Below are 27,259 nucleotides of genomic sequence, written 5' to 3'. Positions count from 1 at the left end.
ATGTGTGGCTGCATGTACGCACTAGCCATAGCGGCATGAAAGCTGGAAATCCCAACACCAGCGGAGAAAAAGAAGAAGACCGGCAATGCCCACAGCAACACACGACCCTTCACTATAAAACCAAGCCAGGGGAGCGTGTGTTCGCCACACTACTGCGGCCTGCCACTGCATACGGCTACTACCACCGCGAACCCAACCATCTCTATCCATCTCACAAGCTCCTAGTCGCCATGGACGTGAACGACACCAAGCTGGTCGCCGTGGCCGACGCCGAGAACCCGGCTGTGGTGTGCGGTGACGTTGACGAGTCCGAGTCGTCCATCGACTTCACGGGGCGCGCAAACTGGCTGCTCGCGGCGGTGCTGGGTGTTGGAACCGAATCGAGCAGAGAGAGAGAGAGAGGTTGTGCAACTCGTTTTTCATTATCTGGAGGTTACACAGTTTATATACATACATGGCTCAACAGAAAAGCTCAACGCAAGGCCTGAAAACTAGCCATATACAAGGCCCACTAACACACGACTAACACGTTCGCTAACACCCCGTCGCAGTCATGTCGTCATTGTCGTCACTGTTTGGCATGACACAAAGACTGGATCGAAAAGCCTGGAAGACTGATGTTGGCAATCCCTTAGTCATGATATCTGCTAGCTGTTGAGTTGTTGGCACATGTACAATGCGGAATTCGCCAAGGGCCACCTTCTCTCGGACAAAGTGAATATCGAGCTCAATGTGTTTTGTCCGCCGATGATGACTGGGTTGGTAGACATGTACACAGCCGATACGTTGTCACAGAAGACAACAGTGGCCCGTGAGGGAGAGGAGCCAAGCTCACCAAGGAGCTGCCGGAGCCATACACAATCAGCGATCGCGTTTGCGACGGCACGATACTCAGCTTCAGCGCTCGACCGGGAGACGATGGCCTGACGTTTGGAAGACCAGCTGACGAGAGTGTCGCCGAGATAAACGCAATAGCCAGAAGTAGATCGACGAGTGTCAGGGCATCCAGCCCAGTCTGCGTCGGAATATGCGATGATCTCGGTGGACGTGGAGCGTGAGAGACGAAGGCCATGGGTGGCGGTGCCGCGTACATAGCGTAGAATACGCTTGATGATGGCGAGATGACTGTCCCGGGGATCATGCATGTGCAAGCATGCCTGCTGGACGGCGTATGGCAGGTCTGGCCGAGTCATCGTGAGGTACTGTAACCCACCGGCAAGGCTACGATACTCAGAAGGATCGTCGACAGGGTGCCCGGTGTCGGCGGCAACCTTGGGCGAGATGTCAATGGGAGTGGAGACCGGATGGCACTGCGACATACCGGCGCGCTGAAGAAGCTCCTCGGCGTACTGGGTTTGGTCGAGGTAGAAACCACGCGAGGTGCGCTGCACCCGTATGCCGAGGAAGTAGTGGAGAGCGCCCATATCCGTCATCGCGAACTCGTGCTGGAGCTGGTCAACGATTGAAGGATAGTCATCGAGGAGGCCGCGAGAACGATGTCGTCGACATAGAGAAGGAGATAGGCGACATCGTCGCCCCGCCGGAGAATGAATTGTGAGGCGTCGGAGCGCGAAGCGGTGAACCCTATGGTAGCGGCGAATGTCGCAAAGCGATGGAACCAGGCCCTGGGGGCCTGTTTGAGACCATACAGAGACTTGGACAAGCGGCAAACATGATCACGACAAGTGGTGTTGACAAAACCAGCGCGTTGATAACAATAAACCGGTTCGTCGAGGACGCCGTGAAGGAAGGCATTCTTCACATCGAGCTGGTGCACGGGCCAGCCGCGGGAGCATGCCAAGGTGAGCACGGTACGGATCGTCGCCGGTTTAACCACCGGAGAGAAAGTCTCGCCAAAGTCGATGCCCGGACGTTGAGCGAAGCCGCGGACAACCCAACGGGCTTTGTAGCGCTCGATGGTACCATCAGCATTTGTTGTGTGCCGGAAGACCCATTTGCCGATGATGATATTTGTGTGAGGGGGACGTGGAAGGAGGGTCCAAGTGGAGTTGGCCATGAGTGCTTCATACTCGGATTGCATCGCCGCACGCCAGTTCGGATCTTGAAGAGCAGAACGAACGGAAGTTGGAATAGGAGAGATGACAGTGGCCTGAAGATTTGTGTATTTTGGATTAGGCTGAAAAATCCCGTGCTTAGAACGGGTGATCATGGGGTGAGAGACGTGAGTGGGAGGCGGCTCGGGAGATGCGTGAGAGGTGGGAGGCGTGGTCGCGGGGGGAGGAGTTGGGCCAGCTGGTGGCGTGTGCGGCCCAGGAGGCGGAGAGGGTGTGGGCTGCGGCGACGTAGGTTGCATGGGCGGGCCAGTTGGCGAGGCAGGAGGGGTCGTGTGGGGCGGTGGCCATGCAGGATCGACGTAATCGTCGGGGAGAGGATCGCTAGCTGACCCGTTCGCATCGGAAGGAGATTGAGGCAGCGTTTTGAAAGGGAAAATAGACTCCACAAATGTTACGTGCCTAGAAAATAGGATGCGACGGGTGAGAGGGTTGTAACAATGATAGCCCTTGCGATCGTCGGGATAACCAAGGAATACGCATGCAGCTGAGCGAGGGGAAAGTTTGTTGGGGGTAGTGGCGAGGAGGTTGGGGTAACAGAGACGGACGGGGCTTGCCTGCTCCCCGCCTATGCTCCCATCTGGTTCAACGGACGTGATTGTTTTATGTGAAGGCTCACGTCTGCGCCTCCCCTTTCCTTCTCCTGCGTCTCTTTTCTTCGTCCCTTCCTCAGTCGTCGATCATGGCGTTCGCCTCGCGCGATCCCAAAAATCTCCAGCCGTCTCCTATCAATTTCGCAACCCATGGACGTAGCAATCGACCCCAAAATAAATTGACATAACAATAAAAAATCAGATGTGCGCGGGCTAAGCTGGATGTGTAGCGATGTGTATATACATCTCGAGGATGTATGTCGAAGGTCTGGTAATGGCAGGGCGGCGCATAGACTCGGGTCTCGGGTCTAGCCGAGGCGGCTGAGAGAGCAAGGAACGGGATCATGTGGGCGCCATGGTGACGGCGCACAACTTGAGCAGCGGGCTGTGCGCCACCAAGGACGGCTCGAACGTCGTACCTGCTCAGGCCGCATGGTCGGCGCCACCAGCGACCAGTCACCAGATCCCCAGCTGCTAGTTGACATATCCTCATCGCCTAAGTAGCAGTGTAGCACCCAGCACTCTGGTGAGAATTGAGATAGGAAAGATCGATCAATTGATCATTCGATCAACTGGTGTGTATATGAACGCTTGCCAGAGCTGATCACGAAAGCTGACATGAATAAAGGCTGATATCATATGGTATGCGTATACGACGGCCTGAGGGCACCACGGTGCAGTGCGGGTAGGGGCTAGGACATGCCATAGATGCTACTTAGCTAGTCCCGAGCGAGCGAAGGGCTGCGGACTGCACGCGTAATTTTACCGGCGCCGCTCTATCTTTTTCATGGCCACGGCATGCAAGGACCCCCTGCTGCAGTAGCACGAGGAACCCCTTCCGCCACAGCGTTCTGTGTTCTCATCGCCGGGCGACTCGGGACTAGCCGGCTGGAGATTTTTGGGACCGCGCGAGGCGGACGCCATGATCGACGACTGAGGAAGGGACGAAGAAAAGAGACGCAGGAGAAGGAAAGGGGAGGTGCAGACGTGGGCCTTCACATAAAACAATCACATCCGTTGAACGAGATGAGAGCATGGATGGGAGTATAGGCGGGGAGCAGGCAAGCCCCGTCCGAGAGAGACAGCCAAAGACGCGTAGGTGGCGAAAATCAGGCGTGGACCCAAAAAGAAGTTCGTAGGGTGTGGTGAGAAGATTGGGCTTGCATGGCCGCCTGTTGAGGAGATAGGTAGACGTGGCTAAGGCTTCGGCCCACCAACAGGGAGGCATGGAGGCGTGTAGGAGAAGTGTGCGAACGCCGTTGTTGAGGGTGCGGAGAATTCGTTCGGCCTTCCCGTTTAGCTGAGAAGTGTATGGACACGTGAGTCGGAAAAGAGTGCCGTGGGATGCAAGGAGGGATCGGTTGGCGAGGTTGTCGAATTCACGTCCATTGTCGGTTTCAAAGGCGAGAATAGGACGAGAAAATTGGGTTTGCACATAGGCATAAAATGTGACAAGAAGGCCATGAACTTCAGATTTGCGACGAACGGGAAAGGTCCAGACATAATGTGTATAATCATCAAGAATCACCAAATAATATTGATAGCCAGATACACTTAGTTGAGGACTCGTCCATAAATCGCAATGACAAAGTTCAAAAGGGAAAGAGGTATGGGAAGAAGATGAACGGGGAGTCTGGTATGTTTGCCTAGTCGACACGCATCACAGTGGGTCGGGATTTTTTTTTTCTAATCCATATCTCTCTCATTCCTTTCTTACAAACAAAAGAGTTTTTCTTATTGAAGGCTGGATTATTATCCATTTTTAGTGATAAAAAATTACGACATACTAGTTATGTCACTGCAGCTTTCTTGATTGCCTCAACATCAGGCAAGTTTGGTTAATTTAGTTTGTTTTTTGTACTATATCAGCACCTAGTTCATTACTCTTGATAGAGAGGGAGGATCTGCCTTTTTAATTTCTTTTTCTATTTATTTTTCCATCTAGGATTAGAACCGTATACTTGGTAATAATAGCCCCACGAATGATATAAATACTACTGTTGCTTTAGCTTTACTCACGTCAGCGGCATATTTTTATGCTGGTCTTAGCAAAAAAGGATTGAGCTATTTCGTCGATTCTAAAATTTAAATTCTTCTACATTGAATGGGTAGCTACAGCAATAAATTTGGATCAGCCTTTCTACTCCCCTGCCTAATATATAGATAATCGAATTTGAAAAGAACTGTCTTTTCTGTATACTTTCCCCATTCTATTGCTACTGCGGGTCTTATGCAATCGATCGGATCATATAGATGTCCCTTCAACACAACATAGGTCATCGAAAAGATCTCGGACGACTCACCAAAGCACGAAAGCCAGTTAGAAAATGGATTCCTATTTGAAGAGTGCCTAACCGCATGGATAAGCTCACATTAACCCGTCAATTTTGGATCCAATTCGGGATTTTTCTTGGGAAGTTTCGGGAAGAAATTGGCGGGTATAGTTTAGTGGTAAAAGTGTGATTCGTTCTATATAATAACTGAATTTGAAATGATATACTTAAGGCATCCTTAAGTTTTTTATTTTTATATTCCGATGAAAACTTTAGTTCTTATAAAGGATTAAATCCTTTTCCTCTCCAAAATCCCCTACACGATTAGTTACAAAAGCTTTTTGACAAGCACTCGCTGCGATTGGTCGTGTAAACCAAAAGCCTATCAATAAATAAGAACACATTCCCACGAGTTCCCAAAAAAAAAATTGTATCAAATTGGAGCTAGTAACCAATCCCTTATGATGTAGCACCCGGTGGATCTTTAGCTAGCGTGTATCATCTTACGAGAATACAATATGGTATAGATAATCCAGAAGAAGTCTGCATAAAAGTCTTTGCCCACATTTCTAACTATTTTTTTGCAACCAAGCAGATTATTTGGAACCATGCATGAATTGAGCTAAGCTGCAAAAAAAATACTATTTCCAAAAAGAGTCAATTCAATGATGACCCTCCGATTTCTAGTCGCGTAGCTTCATAATAATTTTGCAAAGCTTCCGCATAATTTCCTTCGGATTGAGCCAACATCCGTTACGGTCGTTCATTCTATTCAAAAAATCTCCGTTCCAAAACCGTACATGAGGTTTTCATCTCATACGGCTCCTCCATTCTGTACATAATAGTACTAAGCGAAATAATCTATAGAATCAAAATAGAATTAGTCCCGGGAGCTTATAGACAAAAACTAATCAGTTTAGATAGTCCCTTGTGGCTACGATGGAACGTGGATCAACGCGTCATTGGGTCCAGAGAAGTTCCGGCCAGGGCCATCGCAAGGAAAGCGAAAACCTAGATTTGCTTTATCGGGTATCAAACGGGAACTCCGAGCAAATAAAACTTTTATTGAAACTAAAATCGAAATAGGCAGAAGCTTTGGCAAGGACGGCGGCTCCGGGGTGGCCAAGGCGCTGGTGCCACAGGTCGGCGGTGACGGCGGAGGCGAGGCAGTGCTGTGACGAAGCGAAGGTGTAGAGGTCGCCGGGGGAGTCACATCGGAGAAGCACCGTCTTGGTGGCCAGATCCTTAATAGAAAAGCCATATGGGTCAAATTCAATTGAAACGGAATTGTCACGGGTAAAAGCACGAACAGAAACTAGGTTTTTGATAAGAGTAGGGGAGATGAGGATTTCGAGGAGGGAGAGTGTCACATCCCTAGCTTCTGACATTGCACTAGGCTAACTTCATGTGTGCATCATGTTTAAACTTTGAAAGAAACTTGAAATGGGGATTGCCTAAACCCTAGCATTAAAGGAATTCACTAGGTTCAACCAAAATATTTCCAGTAAATCCAAATGGCTTTCAAAAATGTTCATCATTCTTGGAAAATGCTGGAAACAGTAACCAGAGGTGATGCACATTTTTCCATGACATATTTGGGCTCTGGATTAAATCATACTCTATTTGCATTTGGGCATTTAAATGCTATTAAATATTTTAAATGCTCAAATAATCATAAACTAAAATGTTTACTGTAGGATATATTCCCAACAGTGATCATGAGTAGTTTCATGATTTTTGGAAGTGTCTAAGTATTTTTAATAAAGCCCTAAAGACTACAGAATATTAGAAAACAGAAACATAAAGTAAAGAGAGAGAGAGAGTTACCTGGCCTTTCAGGCGGCCCAGCTGGCTGGCCCAGCCCAACTTCCCGCCTGTCGTCTTCCTCCTTGTGCCAGTGGGCACGAGGGCGTGTGGCCGCCACGCGCGCCCACGCGCTTGGCCACCTCCTGCTTGGTTGGCCTCCCCAACCCCTCTGACGACGCCACGCGCCACCCCGGGCCCCTCTCACTCCTCCCCCATGCTCATCCCCTCCCCTGTCTCTCTCCCGCGACAACCGAGCAGAGCTTGTCGCCACCGCTCGCCGTTTCCGCACCCACAGCCTTCCCCGCGCCTCTCCGACGTAACCACGAGCTCCGCCACGACGTCGTCGTCCTCTCCATCGAGTCACGCGGCACCAGAAGCTCTACTGCATCTCCAACGCCGCCGATCTCGACCTCGGGCGCCGGTGATCCCCACCGTCGTTTCGCCGGGCCCCGTGCCTCCCCTGCCTCGCCAGCAGCACCAGAAGAACCGCGGTGAGCCGTTGCACCGTTTCCCCCTTGCCTCGTTGCTTGATTCGCCCCCTAGCCGCATCAACCACCAGAGCCGAGCGCTCCCCGCCGCCGGCCATGTCGCCGCCGCGGTTGCAACACCCGCACGTCACACCAGAGCACGTAGGCGTGCTCAGCGCTTCCTCAGGAAGCCGCAGACCCCACCAGTTCGCCTCGAAACGCGCTGTAGCGCCTAACCCGTCGGTGCCCGAGCTCCGGCCGCCGCCGCGAGCTTGCTTCCGACGAGCTCGGTCCGTCCCAGCCCCTCCCGTCCGGCCTAGCAGATGCGCGCGAACGCCAGCTTGCCGTAGCTCCAAACCGCGCCGCAAATCACCGCCTGTAGGGCCGTCCCGAGCAACTTCGGCGATCCTCCGCCGTCAGGTTTGGTCGCCGGTGGTTGGTGACGTGGCACCGTCATTAGCGCCTAACTAACCCCCCCTAGAGTCACTGACAGCGGGCCCCGCTGTGGGTCAAAGCCGGAGTCAACGCGGGATTAGTGTCTGTCTCACTGACCAGTGGACCCCACTGGTTAGGTTTGACCCGGACCAGCCCCTGTTGACCTGCTGACGTCACAGTGACGTAATGCTGACGCAGTATTACATTTTCTGGATTTATTTTTAATCAGGAAATTGCAGAAAATGCCCTAAACTTCAAAAATTCATAGAAATTCAACCATAACTCCAAATGAAACAAATTATATATGAAAAATGATCAGAAAAATCCAATCTATCCATCTGTACCTTTTTCATGCATGCTAGAACAACTTATAGCTACTGTTTAGGACAAATCATGTAAATGGCATTTGAATTTCCACATATGGAGTTTGAATTTGAATCTTGGATTCAAACCAACTTCATTTAACCTGTTGCTAGTTGCATTGCTCAAAACACATTCATATTGCCATGTCATAGCATGCATCATATTGTGCATTGCATTGATCGTGTTTCTTCTCTGTTTGCCGGTGTTGTCCCCCCTCAGTAGACGTTGCTTCGACGATGCGATTGATGACACCGATGAAGAGCTATACTATCTCCGGAAGTGTCAGGCAAGCAAAACCCCTTTGTTCATCCCGATACAATCCCACTCTCTCGCTCCTGCTCTCTTTTACTGCATTAGGACAACAACGATTCATCTGTTACTTGCTGTGGTAGTTGAACCCCTTATCCTCTGCATGACCTGTCATTGCCATAGTAAATAGATGAAACCCACTAGCATGAGTAGGAGTTGTTTGAGCCCGGATGAGCCTACTCATTCATGCTTGTTTGTCATGCCTGCTACTGCTTAGAATTGAGTCGGGTCTGATTCCTCGGGGATGAATTGTAATGTGGTGAACATGTCCTACTGTTGAGAGCTAAGTGTGTGAACACGATTTGGTAAAGGTAGCGGTGAGAGGCCATGTAGGAGTACATGGTGGGTTGTCTCATTGCAGCCGTCCTCAGGAACTGAGTTCTGTGTTTGTGATCCATGAACAGTTACTACCACACATTGGAATGCTTAAGTGCCCCTCTCGACTTATTAATCAACTTGATCTCTGTCCAGGAGTTGCAACCAGTTTCTGGTGTTTGTAGGTAGTGTTAGTAGTCTACCAAGTGGCACCCGGTACAGGTGGGCTTGGGACAGACTAGGCACCGTGGCCGGGTATGCCAAGCGTCGCCCCTTTGGTGGGCTTGGAACCCTGTACACATCGTTTGCGGCCGTGAGCGACACCTCGGCCGGATCTCCTTGCGGATGGAACCCGAATAGGCGATAAACCTAGACGAGAGACTTGTGTGGTTAGTCAGGTCGTGGCCGACTCCCTCGCCAGGCTTCCGCTTGAAGGTTGCCGAGGTACACGACGTGTACATGGTGGTAAGTGGCGAGAGCGTGTGTGACGAGGTACACCCCTGCAGGGTTAATATGATCTATTCGAATAGCCGTGTCCGCGGTAAAGGACTTTTGGGTTGCCTGTACAGTTCATAGACAAGTGAAAGTGGATACACTAAAATGCGCAAGATAAGCGTGAGTGCTATGGATAGCGTTCTCGTAGGGAGACGGGAGCGGATCCATAGTGGTGTATTGATATGGTGAATATGTGGACTTGTGTGCGCCACCTTAAAAGAGTTGCTTGCAGTCGTAGTTCAGGTTAGCCACTGAGTCAAAGCTGGCTTGCTGCAGTTAAACTCCACCACCCCTTTTGTTGATACCGATGCATATGTAGATAGTTCTGATGTAAGTCTTGCTGGGTACATTTGTACTCACGTTTGCCTATTTTATGTTTTGCAGAGAGACGTCAGTCTCGCTAGTAGTGCTGTGTGGGCTTCGACGTTTAGCTTGTTACCTCAGCTACGATCTTGTGCCCTCGGCAGGATCTGGTAGATAGTCAGGCTTCTCAGCCTTTTCATTTGTAGTTGTCTGTACTCAGACAAGTTAAGCTTCCGCATGTGCTTGTTGCTTGTATGCTCTGAATGTTGGGTCATGAGACACATGTTTGTAATATCTGGCTCTTCGGAGCCTAATGAATAAATACTCTGAGTCGTAGAGTCTTGTTGTGATGCCATGTTGTATTTGCACATATCGAGCATATTGTGTGTATGATTGAAATGCTTGGTATGTGTGGGATCCGACAACCTAGTTGTTTATCCTTGGTAGCCTCTCTTATGGGGAAATGTAGTCTTGTGCTTCCATGAGCCATAGTAGTCCGCTACAGCCTGGTTCACCGGAGTCCTGCTAGCCCAGCACTACTGCTCCGGAACACTTGACTGGCCGGCATGTGATTCACTTCGTTCCTGTGTCTGTCCCTTCGGGGAAATGTCACGCGGTGACATCCGGAGTTCTGCCTAGCCTGCTACAGCCCGGGTTCCTAGAGTCCTGTTAGCCCAGAGCTACAGCCCGGATTCGCACGCTGCTGACCGACATGCTCAATGTTGATTCATGTATGCCTGTCCCCGTAAGTTAGTGCCACCTTGGGTTCACGACTAGTCATGTCGGCCCAGATTCTCTGTCATATGGATGCTAGCGACACTATCATATATGTGAGCCAAAAGGCGCAAACGGTCCCGGGCCATGGTAAGGCGACACCCGTGGGAATACCGTGCGTGAGGCCACAAAGTGATATGAGGTGTTACCGGCTAGATCGATGTGACTTGGAATCGGGGTCCTGACAGCTTTGGTATCAGAGCCTGACTGCCTGTAGGATTACCAAGCCAAACTTGTCGAAGTTGAGTCTAGAAATGCTTTAGTTATGTAAGGGAATTGATTGTGGAATGGAACGTAAGGCTCTTTTTACTCCTTATACCTTATGCCCTTCTGATCTGAGTCACCCTCTTCTTATCTACGGGGATTAAGAACTAGACCTTCTCATCTATCTATTAGGATGACGAGTTACTATGATAGAGACTTATATGATTGTTGGTTCTAGGCCTCAATTCAGTTTCTACTACTATTAGTTCGTTGTCAGCTGAACCAGAACCTTGATATGATGATGCTAAGTGGTTATGCCACCATTTTTGCAGAATGTCCCAAATCTTTTGAGCGTTTACAGCCATTATGTTGTCCGAGTCATCCTAGGTTTCTAAACAGTCTCATGCATTTGCAAATTCCCTCTTACCGTTATGAAATTCCTTTGTGCCAGATCAACCACACTACCGGTGCATTGAGGCACTCTATTGCCTCGGTATATATGTTGGAGCTATTATTATGACCCTAGGTGTTTTAGGGAGTCACCTAGTAATCTAGCCATGTTTTGTGTTCCCGGTGTGATGATTCTGGCCACCATTCTCGAAAGCATCTCGTGATGCCATTTAGTAGTAGGTATCCTACTCTTGGGTTCTTGACCCAAGATTCACTCTACTTACCTCGTGTTGATAGTGTTGCTCGTACCTTTAGGATATTAGTAACCTTTGCGATAGTCCTCGAGGTCCGTGGTATACCATTCTTCCAAATACCATGAACCATCCTTGGCAGAAGTTCCTCGTTGAACCAAAAGATCACAACAAGAGTGCTCTCGATGAGTTCTCCATTCTACATAGTGAATCTTCCAGTTCTACCTTTCTGCATGGGTTATCCGGAAGAAATGTTGAGCTTTGCTCGACATACTAATCTATGCATCCACAACTCAGAAAGATATATGCCCCTCCGAGTTGTCTCTCTTTAGTTGTATTCTGACCCCCATCTATCAATTGATAGTCAGGAGTAGTTGTGCATTCGTGCCATTGATACCTTTCTATTCTTGTTGTCCGTCAAGCCATTCTATTCCGGAATGACTAGGAGAAACAAACTCCAGTACCTCATCCATATCTAGGATTGGGTCAAAGCAGTTGTATTCCGCAGATCAAAATGCCAATCTAGCTTTTGTTTTGTTCTACCTCGGAGTATTACCCCCTTTATGTCAGAATTATCATGAGAATTTCACCATCTCTCACGAATTCTTAACGCAGTGATACTTCTCGCCATCATTGCTCATTCCTCGGTTCCATGTTGTCACAACCGGAATGCCGACAAGTGAACTATGATGTGTGAAATCTATACTCCTAGCAACTCCGTTGCTTGGTAGTTAAAGGACAATAATTTCATCCTTAGCGTGTTGGTTACTGAATCACATCCTAAGGTTGATCGTGCTACCCAGTACTTATTCCCGGTGCACTTTTCGATCAATGAGTTAGGATAGTGTCAGTCCTTGGTTATTCGGTCATATCGTCTTGCTCTGAAAAGCAAGATTGTTCTCGAGCTTAATAACATATTGGTGGTTCGTGATTTCCCGAATATCTTCTCGGAAGTATCACTAGGTTGTCCCCTGACTGTTATGTTGAGCTCGTGATTAAGTTGGTTTTTTTATAAACCACCCCTTCTCCAAGAATCCGTGTTGGATACCCCTGAGCTAGTTGGTTAAACCAAACAACAACTTGGAGAGTTGGAAGATAAAAGCTTGTCCGACTTAGTTCATCCCTAAGGGATATCTTGTATCTGTGTTGAAGAAAGATGGTATTTTCATCGATTGACCCTCGTGATTAGTTAATGGACCTATCACCTTATCCAATCTTTGATTTGAGTATGGGCTATCCTCAAATCAAATCATAACCAACGATATTCGTAATGTTGTCTTACTCGTGGTTGTTTCCTCGAGCATACACCATTATATTCTTTGGGTTTGACCAATGCTATCGCTTTGTTCACATAGTTGTGGAATTCCATCTTCATGGAAATTTGGATGACCTGTTGTTGAGCCCATCGGCAACATTCTTATCTTCTCCATGACTCGTGTTGAACATTAAGTTAGTGTTGGAAACTTGTGCTAGCATTTTCTTCATGCTATCTCATGAAGGATATGTTTGGATGAAAGAAGTGACTTTCTTTAATTCACGTGCACTTGATGTAAGGTGTCGCCGCGGATCCGAGAAAGATTGTTTTTGTCTTCTTTGGAACCATCCCAAGTCAGTCATGTATGTGCGAGGTATGCTATGGTTTGATAGGCTCGCTACCTCCATTCCATATGTGTCCCTAGCACACGAAGCCACTGATTGATTTGTTCAAGGAGAAGAAGTTCCTTCTTAAGAATCATGACTTATGTTAGGACTTTGTTATCCTCGATGATGGTTCCCAACCTGAACTCGATAGTGTTTTAATATAAGACTACTACGTGGTCATGCTTGTCTGGGACAACGTGTTCACATGTTTGTAGCAGAACCAGCTCATGTTTTGGAGCTTACCATCGTAGTCCATTTCCCGATAATCCTGCAACGTCATCTCGTCGACTTGTGTTGCAAACTTTCATTTTTCTCTCCAGACTTGATGAGTTTGGAATATCCTGCCACCAACCAGATCTGAATCTCGGGCAGATGTGATGGTTGGAACGTTTCCCAAGAGCTATAATATTGGTCTCTCGGTAACCGGTAGAGTGGATGTCGTGGCCAACACACCCAACCGGAAGACCTATTATTATAGTATCTTGATTGAGGAAGTTGGCCACCTCTCCATAAAGATTTCGTAAGATTCTACTTCCGTAGATATTCCTTATGGATTCTTGTGCTCCCGAAGTCCGACCTTTTACTTGATGTTCTACGTACCAAACCATTTTAATAAATGGGTTGCACTAGCACATCAAGGAGAACATTAGAAGCGGAGTGCTAAATGTCTCTCGGTCGATCATTCAGATTTCGTCCCCTTGGCCTCGCTAAGGTGAAATCCTAGAAGGTGTTATCTTCCTTTGCATCTGCATCATCCATCACTATTCATCATGGTAGTATGTTGTGTTGCCAGGATCCTCGACACGGATATTGGTAAAACCTTAATGAATATGGAAATGCTCAAGTTCTTGAAAGCACGCTCAGTCAGTAGGTTATATCCTTGGTATCAACTGGAATGTGCCTTCCATTTGCCGAGTTGTTCTATAACCATAGTTTCCTTTCCAAATTGAGTGTGCCATTCTTTTGAATTATTTCAAACGATCATTTGTAAACTGCCTTACGCTGGTATGAAGAGTTTCAATGATCTCTGAATAAAAAGTAATACTTTTTGCCACTTAAGGGAATATTTCTATGAGCCACCCTCCCTAAGGTGACCCGTTATCGAATCATGGCAATTTTCCTCGCTAATTTGAAACCCTCGTCAAATTGTTTCTTCCGTCCCTCCTGATGCATGTTTTTCCTCTCAGCTCCAGAGATGTTTCTATGTCCCATTCCGTGAGTTGATCTTGTGATCATTAAGATGATCCTAAGTTGCTCGAACCTCAGGAAGATTGATTCTTCTAAAAATTCTCCCCTTCTACTCGTTGTCATGTTGGATGTAGTTCTCAAAGCAAGACGTTGAGATCAAGGGGATGCAATGAATCAACATCCTCGAGAAAGACACCTGGATCGTGAAGATTGTGTTAGCTTGTGTCCCTCTGTCTTCTTACCTCACGACTTGCATCTCGGGACGAGATTCTTGTTTAGTGGGGGTGAGTTGTCACATCCCTAGCTTCTGACATTGCACTAGGCTAAATTCATGTGTGCATCATGTTTAAACTTTGAAAGAAACTTGAAATGGGGATTGCCTAAACCCTAGCATTAAAGGAATTCACTAGTTTCAACCAAAATATTTCCAGTAAATCCAAATGGCTTTCAAAAATGTTCATCATTCTTGGAAAATGCTGGAAACAGTAACCAAAGGTCATGCACATTTTTCCATGACATATTTGGGCTCTGGATTAAATCATACTCTATTTGCATTTGGGCATTTAAATGCTATTAAATATTTTAAATGCTCAAATAATCATAAACTAAAATGTTTACTGTAGGATATATTCCCAACAGTGATCATGAGTAGTTTCATGATTTTTGGAAGTGTCTAAGTATTTTTAATGAAGCCCTAAAGACTACAAAATATTAGAAAACAGAAACATAAAGTAGAGAGAGAGAGAGAGAGAGAGAGAGTTACCTGGCCTTTCAGGCGGCCCAGCTGGCGGCCCAGCTGGCTGGCCCAGCCCAACTTCCCGCCTGCCGTCTTCCTCCTTGTGCCAGTGGGCACGAGGGCGTGTGGCCGCCGCGCGCGCCCACGCGCTTGGCCACCTCCTGCTTGGTTGGCCTCCCCGACCCCTCTGACGACGCCACGCGCCACCCCGGGCCCCTCTCGCTCCTCCCCCATGCTCATCCCCTCCCCTGTCTCTCTCCCACGACAACCGAGCAGAGCTCGTCGCCACCGCTCGCCGTTGCCGCACCCACAGCCTTCCCCGCGCCTCTCCGACGTAACCACGAGCTCCACCACGACGTCGTCGTCCTCTCCATCGAGTCACGCGGTGCCAGAAGCTCTGCTGCATCTCCAATGCCGCCGATCTCGACCTCGGGCGCCGGTGATCCCCACCGTCGTTTCGCCGGACCCCGTGCCTCCCTTGCCTCGCCAGCAGCACCAGAAGAACCGCGGTGAGCCGTTGCACCGTTTCCTCTTGCCTCGTTGCTTGATTCGCCCCCTTGCCGCATCAACCACCAGAGCCGAGCGCTCCCCGCCGCCGGCCATGTCACCGCCACGGTTGCAACACCCGCACGTCGCACCAGAGCACGTAGGCGTGCTGAGCGCTTCCTCAGGAAGCCGCAGACCCCACCAGTTCGCCTCGAAACGCGCTGTAGCGCCTAACCCGTCGGTGCCCGAGCTCCGGCCGCCGCCGCGAGCTCGCTTCTGACGAGCTCGGTCCGTCCCAGCCCCTCCCGTCTGCCCTAGCAGATGCGCGCGAACGCCAGCTCGCCGTAGCTCCAAACCGCGCCGCAAATCACCGCCTGTAGCGCCGTCCCGAGCAACTCCGGCGATCCTCCGCCGTCAGGTTTGGTCGCCGGCGTCCAACTCCGGTGGTCGGTGACGTGGCACCGTCATTAGCGCCTAACTAACCCCCCTAGAGTCACTGACAGCGGGCCCCGCAGCGGGTCAAAGCCGGAGTCAACGCGGGATTAGTGTCTGTCTCACTGACCAGTGGAGCCCACTGGTCAGGTTTGACCCGGACCAGCCCCTGTTGACCTGCTGACGTCACAGTGACGCAATGCTGACGCAGTATTACATTTTCAGGATTTATTTTTAATCAGGAAATTCCAGAAAATGCCCTAAACTTCAAAAATTCATAGAAATTCAACCATAACTCCAAATGAAACAAATTATATATGAAAAATGATCAGAAAAATCCAATCTATCCATCTGTACCTTTTTCATGCATGCTAGAACAACTTATAGCTACTGTTTAGGACAAATCATGTAAATGGCATTTGAATTTCCACATATGGAGTTTGAATTTGAATCTTGGATTCAAACCAACTTCATTTAACCTGTTGCTAGTTGCATTAGCTCAAAACACATTCATATTGCCATGTCATAGCATGCATCATATTGTGCATTGCATTGATCGTGTTTCTTCTCTGTTTGCCGGTGTTGTCCCCCCTCAGTAGACATTGCTTCGACGATGCGATCGATGACACCGATGAAGAGCTATACTATCTTCGGAAGTGTCAGGCAAGCAAAACCCCCTTGTTCATTCCGATACAATCCCACTCTCTCGCTCCTGCTCTCTTTTACTGCATTAGGACAACAACGATTCATCTGTTACTTGCTGCGGTAGTTGAATCCCTTATTCTCTGCATGACCTGTCATTGCCACAGTAAATAGATGAAACCCACTAGCATGAGTAGGAGTTGTTTGAGCCCTGATGTGCCTACTCATTCATGCTTGTTTGTCATGCCTGCTACTGCTTAGAGTTGAGTCGGGTCTGATTCATCGGGGATGAATTGTAATGTGGTGAACATGTCCTACTGTTGAGAGCTAAGTGTGTGAACACGATTTGGTAAAGGTAGCGGTGAGAGGCCACGTAGGAGTACATGGTGGGTTGTCTCATTGCAGCCGTCCTCAGGAACTGAGTTCTGTGTTTGTGATCCATGAACAGTTACTACCACACATTGGAATGCTTAAGTGCCCCTCTCGACTTATTAATCAACTTGATCTCTGTCCAGGAGTTGCAACTAGTTTCTTGTGTTTGTAGGTAGTGTTAGTAGTCTACCAAGTGGCACCCGGTACAGGTGGGCTTGGGACAGACTAGGCACCGTGGCCGGGTATGCCAAGCGTCGCCCCTTTGGTGGGCTTGGAACCATGTACACATCGTTTGGGGCCGTGAGCGACACGCCGGCCGGATCTCCTTGCGGATGGAACCCGAATAGGCGATAAACCTGGACGCGAGACTTGTGTGGTTAGTCAGGTCGTGGCCGACTCCCTCGCCAGGCTTCCGCTTGAAGGTTGCCGAGGTACACGACGTGTACATGGTGGTAAGTGGCGAGAGCGTGTGTGACGAGGTACACCCCTGCAGGGTTAATATGATCTATTCGAATAGCCGTGTCCGCGGTAAAGGACTTCTGGGTTGCCTGTACAGTTCATAGACAAGTGAAAGTGGATACACTAAAATGCGCAAGATAAGCGTGAGTGCTATGGATATCGTTCTCGTAGGGAGACGGGAGCGGATCCATAGTGGTGTATTGATATGGTGAATATGTGGACTCGTGTGCGCCACCTTAAAAGAGTTGCTTGCAGTCGTAGTTCAGGTTAGCCACTGAGTCAAAGCTGGCTTGCTGCAGTTAAACTCCACCACCCCTTTTGTTGATACCGATGCATATGTAGATAGTTCTGATGTAAGTCTTGCTGGGTACATTTGTACTCACGTTTGCCTATTTTATGTTTTGCAGAGAGACGTCAGTCTCGCTAGTAGTGCTGTGTGGACTTCAACGTTTAGCTTGTTACCTCAGCTACGATCTTGTTCCCTCGGCAGGATTGGTAGATAGTCAGGCTTCTCAGCCTTTTTCATTTGTAGTTGTCTGTACTCAGACAAGTTAAGCTTCCGCATGTGCTTGTTGCTTGTATGCTCTGAATGTTGGGTCATGAGACCCATGTTTGTAATATCTGACTCTTCGGAGCCTAATGAATAAATACTCTGAGTCGTAGAGTCTTGTTGTGATGCCATGTTGTATTTGCACATATCGAGCATATTGTGTGTATGATTAAAATGCTTGGTATGTGTGGGATCCGACAACCTAGTTGTTTATCATTGGTAACCTCTTTTATGGGGAAATGTAGTCTTGTGCTTCCATGAGCCATAGTAGTCCGCTACAGCCCGGTTCACCGGAGTCCTGCTAGCCCAGCACTACTGCTCCGGAACACTTGACTGGCCGGCATGTGATTCACTTCGTTCCTGTGTCTGTCCCTTCGGGGAAATGTCACGCGGTGACATCCGGAGTCCTGCCTAGCCTGCTACAGCCCGGGTTCCCGGAGTCCTGTTAGCCCAGGGCTACAGCCCGGATTCGCACGCTGCTGACCGACATGCTCGATGTTGATTCATGTATGCCTGTCCCCGTAAGTTAGTGCCACCTTGGATTCACGACTAGTCATGTCGGCCCGGATTCTCTGTCATATGGATGCTAGCGACACTATCATATACGTGAGCCAAAAGGCGCAAACGGTCCCGGACCATGGTAAGGCGACACCCGTGGGAATACCGTGCGTGAGGCTACAAAGTGATATGAGGTGTTACCGGCTAGATCGATGTGACTTGGAATCGGGGTCCTGACAGAGAGAGGGCGAGAGGTAGTAGCAAAAGAGGTAGAACCGACACCGGTAATGGGTAAAAGAGAACCATTGCCGACGACAATGGAGGAGGGGGAAGAGAGGTTGGGAGGGGAAGGTGTTATACCAGAACCGGAGCTCATGTGTGATGTGGCGCCACTGTCAAAAACCCACTCGCCGCAGCTGCATGCGTATTTCTGAGAGAGGTTGTGCAACTCGTTTTTTATTATCCGGAGGTTACACAGTTTATATACATACATGGCTCAACAGAAAAAGCTCAACGCAAGGCCTGAAAACTAGCCATATACAAGGCACACGACTAACACGTTCGCTAACACTGGGTGCCAACGACGGACTGGTCTCCACGGCTCCCTCATGCTCGGCGTCAGCGCCGTCAAGCCCGAGGCGCGGGCCATGGTCGTGTCCGGGTTCGCGGGCCTCCTGGCGGGGGCGTGCAGCATGGCCATAGGGGAATACGTGTCCGTCTGCTCCCAGCGCGACGTGGAGATCGCGCAGCTGGACCGCGACGGCAAGCGCGGCGGCGACGAGGAGAAGGCGCTGCCCAGCCCGGTCCAGGCCGCGGCCGCCTCCGCGCTGGCTTTCTCGGTTGGGGCGCTAGTGCCGCTGCTAGCCGCCGGGTTCATCGTGGGCTACAACCTGCGGGTCGCCGTGGCGACGTTGGCGCTGGCCGCGTTCGGATGCGTGGGAGCCGTGATTGGGCGGGCCCCAGTGGCGAGGTCGTGCGCGCGCGTGATGGTGGGAGGGCTGGCCGCCATGGCAGTCACCTTTGGGTTCATGAGGCTCTTCCGAGCCAGCGGCGTATGAGAGATTGACAAGGCCTTCATCGCCGTCCTCGCGTACGCACGTCGTATACGGGCATCGTCCATGCTCTTCTCGGAATAAAATACACAGTACTAGCCGACTTATTTTCTTGTACCTGGGCTGACTTATTTTCTTCCTTGTAATTGTAATCAAACGGCAAATGAAAACGTTTAAACTCGTACACCGTACTACTACTTACTCCCTCCGTTCCTAAATATTTATCTTTTTAGAGATTTCAAATGGACTACCACATACGGATGTATATAGACATATTTTAGAGTGTAGATTCACTCATTTTGCTCTGTATGTAGTCACTTGTTAAAATCTCTAGAAAAACAATATTTAAGAACGGAAGGAGTATATAGTACCAGGTGATTTGGATTCTTCTCCGTGCATGCCCTATTGTTTGAAAATATATGACACGACATTTATGTGGGAAAGACCAAGGACGTCCGTGCATCGGCGGAGGCATTTGCGGGCTTCGATGGCTCGGAAGGACCTTGGCGTGCTCGTCCCACGCCCACCATGCATCATAGGGCCGGTCGCGCCGTCCCAAATCCACCGCTCCCTTTCCGCGTCCCCCTTCTGACCCTCCTCCACCACTACATCGTATAAGTCCCAAAAGGGGACCAACGGGTCCGGCTGTTTCTCCTCCTCGTCCTTGAAACTGAAGATGACGGGGAGCTCCTTCCACTTCGGCATGGACGATGAAGTGGTGGATTGGAGGCGTGCGGGATGGGATTGGGAGGCACTCGAGGGAGGAACAGATGAGGGAGAGAGGGGAGGCACCAGTATAGGACACGATGGGCTTCATTAAAGGGAGTACCTAGAACTCATCTAGATAAGATATAATTTGGTCTTATTCACTTTGAAAACAAGAACAAATACAACCCACGTCAACACACACGCATCTTATAACATCACATCCAATGGCTATAAAAGGTGAATGAGACCAAATTATATCTCATCTAGATGAATTCTAGCAAAATTGTTCATTAAATGGGTAGTTGGGAAGGCGGTAAGCGGCCATCAAGGGGTGCTTTTATACGCGGTTGCTGGCCTGCTCACACGCCTCCTAGTCTCACAAATAAGCTAGGAGATGGTGATCCGTGGTGGGCTGCCATTGGAAAGAGGAAGCAGCCGTGTCATTTTTTGCCATGTGTTTGACGGTCATGCCCCCTCCCTGTCGGATCACGGGTTCCGGCAAAACCCTCAAGGTTCGAACACTGGGGTGCGCGCGAAGATTTTCTACCTACCGATCCACGCCCTGGCTCGCTAAGATCTCGCGGACGAACTCGACAAACTCACAACACAAAAGACACAAGATTTATACTGGTTCGGGCCACCGTTGTGGTGTAATACCCTACTCCAGTGTAGTGGTGGTGGATTGCCTCCGAGGCAGATGATGAACAGTACAAAGGGAAGAACAGCCTCCCGAGGTTGAGGTGTTCTTGTGCTTGGCCAACTTGTGTGGGTGAGGACTTGATTACCTCCAGATGAGATGCCCCCTAGTGTGGTGGCTAGTTCTACTTATATAGGCCCTGATCCTCTTCCCAAATATTGAGCGGGAAGGGAGCCAACAACAACCGATTTGAAAGGGGATAGCTAGTACAGCTTATCCTGACAAAAGTGGTCTTCGCCTGCAAAAGGCTCTGGTGGTGACGCCGCATTGGGCTCCATGGTGACCTCCATCTTGTCGTCCCGTTGGTCTTGATCTCGTTGCACCGATATGGAAACCTTTGCTTGATGCCTCGGTACTCCGCGCCTGCGCTTGCCTCCTTAGCACCAAAGAGGAAACAAGGACACTGCGCGCGCTGGCGCCCGCCTGATCTTGATCGTTATGGCTCACGTCACGAGAGCCTCGCGAGGTTTGCCCTGCCTTGATTTCTCCGCTCCTCGCGAGGCAGCCTGGTGAGGCCGCTCCTGAGGAGGTCTTGCGTCGTCCGCCTCGCGAGGCTTGGCCCCTCGCGAGGGTCTTGAATTCCTTGTTGATGAAGATGGGCCATACAGGCCCGCTAGCTCAGCCACGCCGCGGGCCACAGGCAGGCATGTCTGGGGACCCCTGTTCCCAGAATGCTGACAGTAGCCCCCGGCCCAATGCTCGCTCGGGCTTGGCTTCGAGGCGAAGCCAAAGGTCAAGTGCGGAGCGCCGCGGGCCCCAAAAGCCCGCGGCCTTGGTTGACGCATGGCGGTTGATTGGACGTGGGCGTCTCCGCTTCCCCACGCTGCCTCGGCAACTGCCCGACTTGACAGAAAGGCTGGCGTGGACAACGCTTGCCTTCACTGTTCCCTTTCGCCTTGCCTCAGATCCCCTTTCTCGCTCCTCGCTGCTGATACCTCCGGATCTGCTCCAATCTTGCTCCGCATCTGCGACCAATGGCGCCGTGCAAGGTCAAGTCCTCCTCAGCGCCGACTTGGTACGCGCCTGCTCTCGATGCGCCCAACGTCATGGAGAAGAGCCTGGCCGCCACGCGCTTGCTGACGGCGGGGGAGAGCAACGAGGGGGGAAAGACGGAGCTCCGGCTTGCCTCCGACATGCCGGAGCCTGAGGGAAGCACCTTCTTCCCCTTCTTCATGAGCAGCATCACCGCCGGGTTGGTTCCTCCCTTCTCTGACTTCTTCTATGAGGTCCTCGACCACTACGGGCTGCAGGTGCTGCATCTTCATCCCAACTCCATCCTCCTCCTGTCGATCTTCGCCTACTATTGCGACGTATCTGGGCGTGATGCCGTCCGTGGCTCTTCTGCGCCGCTTCTTCTTTCTTCGCGTCAGCGAGGGGCACGTCTCCGGGTGCGCCAATTTCATCGCATCCGGCAAGGCCAACTCGATCTCCAACACCGGGAAGAGAGCCGACAACATACGGGCCAAATGGGTCATGATGGACGCCAAGTGCGTCCACCCGCGCTTGCCATTGCCGACGGAGGCGCCCAGTCTGACAAGGGGTGGCCTCGTGCGGAGCTCACTGACGAGCGGGCGTCGTCGGTGTTGGAGCAGATAATGACCAACTTGAAGCCGGGGAACGTGAAGGCGGCCAAAGCGACCGGGGCTATGCTTCTGAGGGAATTCTTGATGTTGCGCGTTGCTCCACTTCAAACGCGTGCGCGCCCTTTGTGGAGGCTTGGAGATGAAGAAGACAAGATTCGCCTGAGGCCGGGGGCCCTGCCTGACGATGAGCTGACTGCTGCCCTGCGCCTCCTGGTTGGGGACAACCAAGAGTACCAGCAGAGCGCCTTCGTTCCTTTTTACCTCTGCAAGGACTGGGAGCCAATCGTGGCCTCCAGGCCGACCTTTGACGCGCGCGGGCTGGTGCCGCCGGCGCTCACCGGGGCCTCTGCCACGCCGAAGCCGGTGGACCTGTCTTCTGACGAGTCCCGCAGGAGGGAGGAAGAGGAGGTGGACTCGGAGGCGACCCCCGAGGAAATGGGGGAGACCTCTCCCTTGAGCAAGGCCGACATCCTCCGCACCCTACCAGAGGACGTCGAGATCGATGCCCGCCAGGGGGAGGGGGAGCCGCCTCTCATCCCGACACGGGGTAGATCGTCGCTGGCCTCCCGAGATGCTGCCTCCGCCTTGACACCACCTGGAGCCGCCTCCAGCCCTTCTGCTGCGCCGTCTTTTGCTCCCGGAGCCCGTGCGCCTACTCCTCAGGCTCCGACGCTTTCAGGTTTCAGGCTCCCCAAGCGGAAGGTGGACTATGTCGTGGTGGATCAGTAAGTGCTTCGAGCTTCGTCTTGCTTCTGCTTATACTTGCTATTTTCTGACGTTCACCCTTGGTTGATTAGGCGGTGCCTTCGGCCAAGAAACGGAAGGAGGACAAGCGGCCGCGCCCCCCTCTGCGGAGAAAGGAGGCGGTAGCACTCGCACCTCCCCAGCCCGGTCACCCTCGCGAGGCCAAGAGAGAAATCATCGGGAGTAGTCAACCCCCGTGGCCCCGCTGGCTCCGGAAGTGCCGGCACCTGGCTCGGCTAATGAGGTCCCAAAGGCTCTGGAGCCCTTGATCTCCCAGGCCCAGGTAACGACGTCGCCCCTCCTCCTACCGCGCTTCTGGCCCCAGGTTCTTTCGCTTCCTCTTTCGTCTTGGAGCGTGCCCTTTCGGAGATGGCCCAGCTGCAGGAAGATCTCCTGAGCACGGACCCGCGCCTGGAGCTGGCCTCCGGCTGGCTTCATTCTGATGCGGCGGTCCGAGCGACACTGAACCAGGCCGCGACGGCCTCCGAGGAGGAGAAGCGGGCCACCGCAAAAGCTGCGGCCGATCGTGAGGCGGCGCTCAAGGACGCCAAGGCCGCTCGCGCCCGCTGCCGGGTGCTGGAGGACGAGTTGAAGAGTCTACGTGACCAGCACGCCGAAGAAACCCGTGGCCGCCAGGCGAAGGAGGAGGAGATGAAGGCTCGGGAGGACGCCATCAGGAGCCGCGACGCCGAGCTGGTGGAGCTGGCGAAGGCGCAGGCCGCGGAGCGTAGCCGGCTGGAGGCGCTGGAGCAGAAGGCGAAGGCGAGGGAGGCCGATCTCGACGCCAAGGCGAAGGTCCTGGCCGAAGACCGCGTGGCCTTCTCGCTTCTTGAGAAGAGGTCCAGCATGGCGCTGAAGTCACTCTACGAGAAGGGCTTGGAGAAGCCACTGACCACTGACGAGGATGGCCCTGCTCAGCTGCTTCCCCACTTGGTGAAGGCGCTTGAGGAAGTCGTGGAGGGCATCGGTCCCATGGCTGAGGCAGAGGCTCGCGTCCTTTCTTCAGCTGCGCTGATGCGTGTCTTCAGTCATCTGTACCTTCGCGACCCCAATGCTCGTCTCGAGCCTGTAGCTGATGAGCACTGCACAGCTGCCGCCGCAGTCGTGAAAGGTCAGGTGGAGGCCCTGCTGAAGAAGTTCCGCGGCTTCGTCCTCGTGTCCTCGACCGGCGATGCCACCGATCCTGCGGCTGGCGGTGCAGGTGAAGGCGATGCTACCAAGGGAGGAGCACCTTCTGCGGGCGATGGCGGTGTCCAGGAATGACCTGTGGCTGCCTTCCTGTTTCGTTCCTGCAGCATGCATCAGGCTTCGTGGAGGCGTTAAACTTTCGTTTGATATTGTGAGAACAATATGTCTTATAATATTTGCTTCGAGATTTTGCGACTTTCTTCCTATCTGGTTTGTGTTCTGCGTCGGCAGAGCCCGGCCCCGCGCATACCTCCACCGTCGTTGGGACGACCGGAGACCAGGATGGACCAAGGAGTGAGGGGCTACGTGACCAGTTAGGCTCCTGAGTCGCGATGCTCAGGAGTCCCCCTTGACACGCAAACAACTTATAGGGAGAGTACGCGAGAATAGGTTAATGTTCTACGTCGGCAGAGCCCGGCCCCCACATACCTCAACCGCCGTTGGGCCTACCGGAGACCAGGACGGACCAAGGAGTGAGGGGCTACGTGACCAGTTAGGATCCTGAGTCGCGATGCTCAGGAGTCCCCCTTGACGTGCAAACAATCTCCATACCTTTGCCCTCGCCGAGGCTCGGCTCGGGAGGGGCGTGCGACGACCAGGTCCGGGAGACCTGGTTGGGTGGCGTACGCTTGGGCGTGACCCGAGCGCAGCTCCCAGGTCTGGGAGACCTGGTTGGGTGGCGTACGCTTGGGCGTGACCCGAGCGCAGCCCCCGTGCCCAGCCCCCTCGCACGGCTCTCCCGAGGGGAGGCGTTGCGGTGAGGCCGGATGCTAAGCTCTGGGGCTCCCTGAGGTTGGTACGACCGTGAAGCCTCCCTCAGTTGTTTATCACCAGCGCGAAGCATAGTGCTTCCGCTTGTGCACGGGCATAGCCGCTCCTCGGCAGTGTCGACGGCCAGCGCGGAGCATGGTGCTTCCAGTTGTGCGTGGGAGGGGGGCTCCCTCTGCGGAGAGCCCCTGGGGCGTGTACAGCCCCGCCCTGACACGTGTCTTGCACGGCAGGGCTAGACGAGGTGTATCTGGGCACTCTTGAGCCAGCGCGGGACTCACGAGGCCCTACCTCAACGCGGGTTGCGCCTGGTATTGGTTCTTGTTCGCTGTGCTGGTCCTGCGAGGTGGTCAGACAACCTGCGCCGAACGAATCTCCTGAGGTTATCGCGTGAGAAAGCCAAGCACCAACGGCCCCAGGAGGTTACGTAAAATGGGGCCGGCCCGCCAGACAGAGCTCAGCCGTTGGATTTATCGACGCTGCAGGGACGGGCCCGAGCACAGACGCCATGCTGAACGGAGGGTCCTGAAGAAATACGGCCGGCGCGCGGTCCCCATGATGGGTGGCGATTGAGCAGGTGATAATCATAGGTAGATTAAGCATGGAGAGCAGCAGGCTTAAGTAAATGCAAGGGAGATACATGCCACTGGGTGAGGCCCGAGCGGCTTGGGGATGATGCAGCCTGAGGGGCGCCCCGAGCAAGGTAAGCTAAAGACATGAAGAAAAAGGGATACTCGCCACAGGGACGGACCCACGCGGCCTGGGGATGATGTAGCCCGAGGGGCGCTCCCAGCTGAATGAACTTGGAAAATGTCACGTGGTTCTGTTGATGAAGAGATGTCGAGGCAGCTGAAGGTACGCGGCGAAGTGGCTGCTCCTCATGAGCCACCGGGGCCCTCAACCTCGGGAGGCTCTGGGGGTGCAGGCGGTTCCTTGAGGACCGTCTCCATCTTCGCCAGCACTGCGCGGTGCCTGGCCTCCTGAGCCGCCAGGATGCGCCGCAAGTTGCGCTAGGCTGACGACACGCTCGGCAGGCCGAAAGGCATGCGAACGTAGCTGTGTGGTGGACCCTCACAGCGGCCCACACGCGAAGGCCAGAAAAGCTCCTGAGATGCGGCCATGTTGAGCCCTGGAACGTCGATGCAGACGCGCAGCCCAGCATCCTCGCCCTGATGGGGGGCTGCGCTTCGTGTGCGGCGGTCGCCGCGCATGGCCCTGGCGTCTTGCAGCTCCTGAGCGATCTTGGTGATGAACTCCTGAGCGATGGGCGCTCCTCTCCCTATGTCGTCCTGAGGGAAACGCGCCGTGAAGCACGCCTCCAAGTGGTGCCCGAGCGCCTTCCTCGTGATGTTGGCAAGGTCTGAGGCCCTCCAGAAGAGAGCCCCCAAGCCCTGACCGAGGAGGGCGCTGGGCGCGCCTTCCTATGCGATGGAGGGAGGCGCCCTTGGAGCGGGCGCTGATCCTGATGAGGTTCCAGCTGCGACGCCACCCTCCTGAGGTCCGGCACGGCACAACTGCTTCTTCTTCTTGGGGATGGCCTCTGAAGGGCCCTCGCCCTTGCTGTGGGGGTCGTCGATTGCTGCAGCTTGAAAGGCACGCTCGAGGGAGCACACCGCGTCTCTTTCTTCGCATGGGACCGTGATGATTCCGCCGCTTCTCAGCATCTTGAGGACATTGTAGCCGTGGTGGGTCACCGCCATGAACTTGGCCAGGGCTGGATACCCAAGGATGGCGTTGTATGGCAGACGGATGTGTGCGACGTCGAAGTCGATGAGCTCGGTGCAGTAATTCTTGCGTTCTTCGAAGGTGACAGGGAGGCGGACCTGCCCTATCGGTGTGGTGGAACCGTCGGTCACTCCTGAGAAAGGCTTGGTAGGCTAAAGCTGGTCATACGACACTTGGAGGTTGTCGAACGTGTCGACAGACAGGACATTGAGCCCTGCGCCGCCGTCGATGAGGGTCTTGGTGACTTGCATGTTGCTGATGACTGGTGAACAAAGCGTCGGGAGGGCGCCAGCGGTGGCTGCGCACTTGAGCTGATCTGTCGAGTTGAAGGTGATGGCGCACTGGGACCACCTGAGCGGGCGCGTGGCCTCAAGCTTGGGGAGGACTGCATTCACTTCACGAGCAAACTGTTTGAAGATACGCTGCGAGGCTGGGGCCTGGGCTCCGCCCAAGATGCAGGCGATAGCGCGCGGCTCCTGTAAGCCCCCAGCCCCCTCGTCCTGATGATGGTCGTCATTCCTTCTTGGCGGTGGCGGCAGCGGGGGAAGACCGGCGTTGCCCTGAGGACGATCCTCACGAGGCTGGTCCTTCCAGGCGCCCTCGCGAGGATGATCCTGCCTGCGGTCCTCTCGAGGCCGGTCGCGCCACTCCTGGCGTGGGCCACAGTCGTCCCAACGCCCGCCACCACGTCCTCCTCCTCGGCCGTAGCCCCGGTCGCTGCGCTATGGGTGTCGACCGAA

The 27,259-nt window shown here is 52.5% G+C and overlaps 1 pseudogene; it reads left to right on the top strand.

Moving 5' to 3' along the window:
• The first annotated feature begins 230 nt into the window (after positions 1-230).
• Positions 231-19,112, top strand: LOC123049900 (vacuolar iron transporter homolog 5-like; annotated as a pseudogene).
• The last annotated feature ends 8,147 nt before the right edge of the window (positions 19,113-27,259 follow it).

The sequence above is a fragment of the Triticum aestivum genome, chromosome 2D, assembly GCF_018294505.1.
Source record: "Triticum aestivum cultivar Chinese Spring chromosome 2D, IWGSC CS RefSeq v2.1, whole genome shotgun sequence".
In the NCBI taxonomy this organism is placed as follows: domain Eukaryota; kingdom Viridiplantae; phylum Streptophyta; class Magnoliopsida; order Poales; family Poaceae; genus Triticum; species Triticum aestivum.
This window is presented reverse-complemented; position numbering and strand designations above follow the sequence as displayed.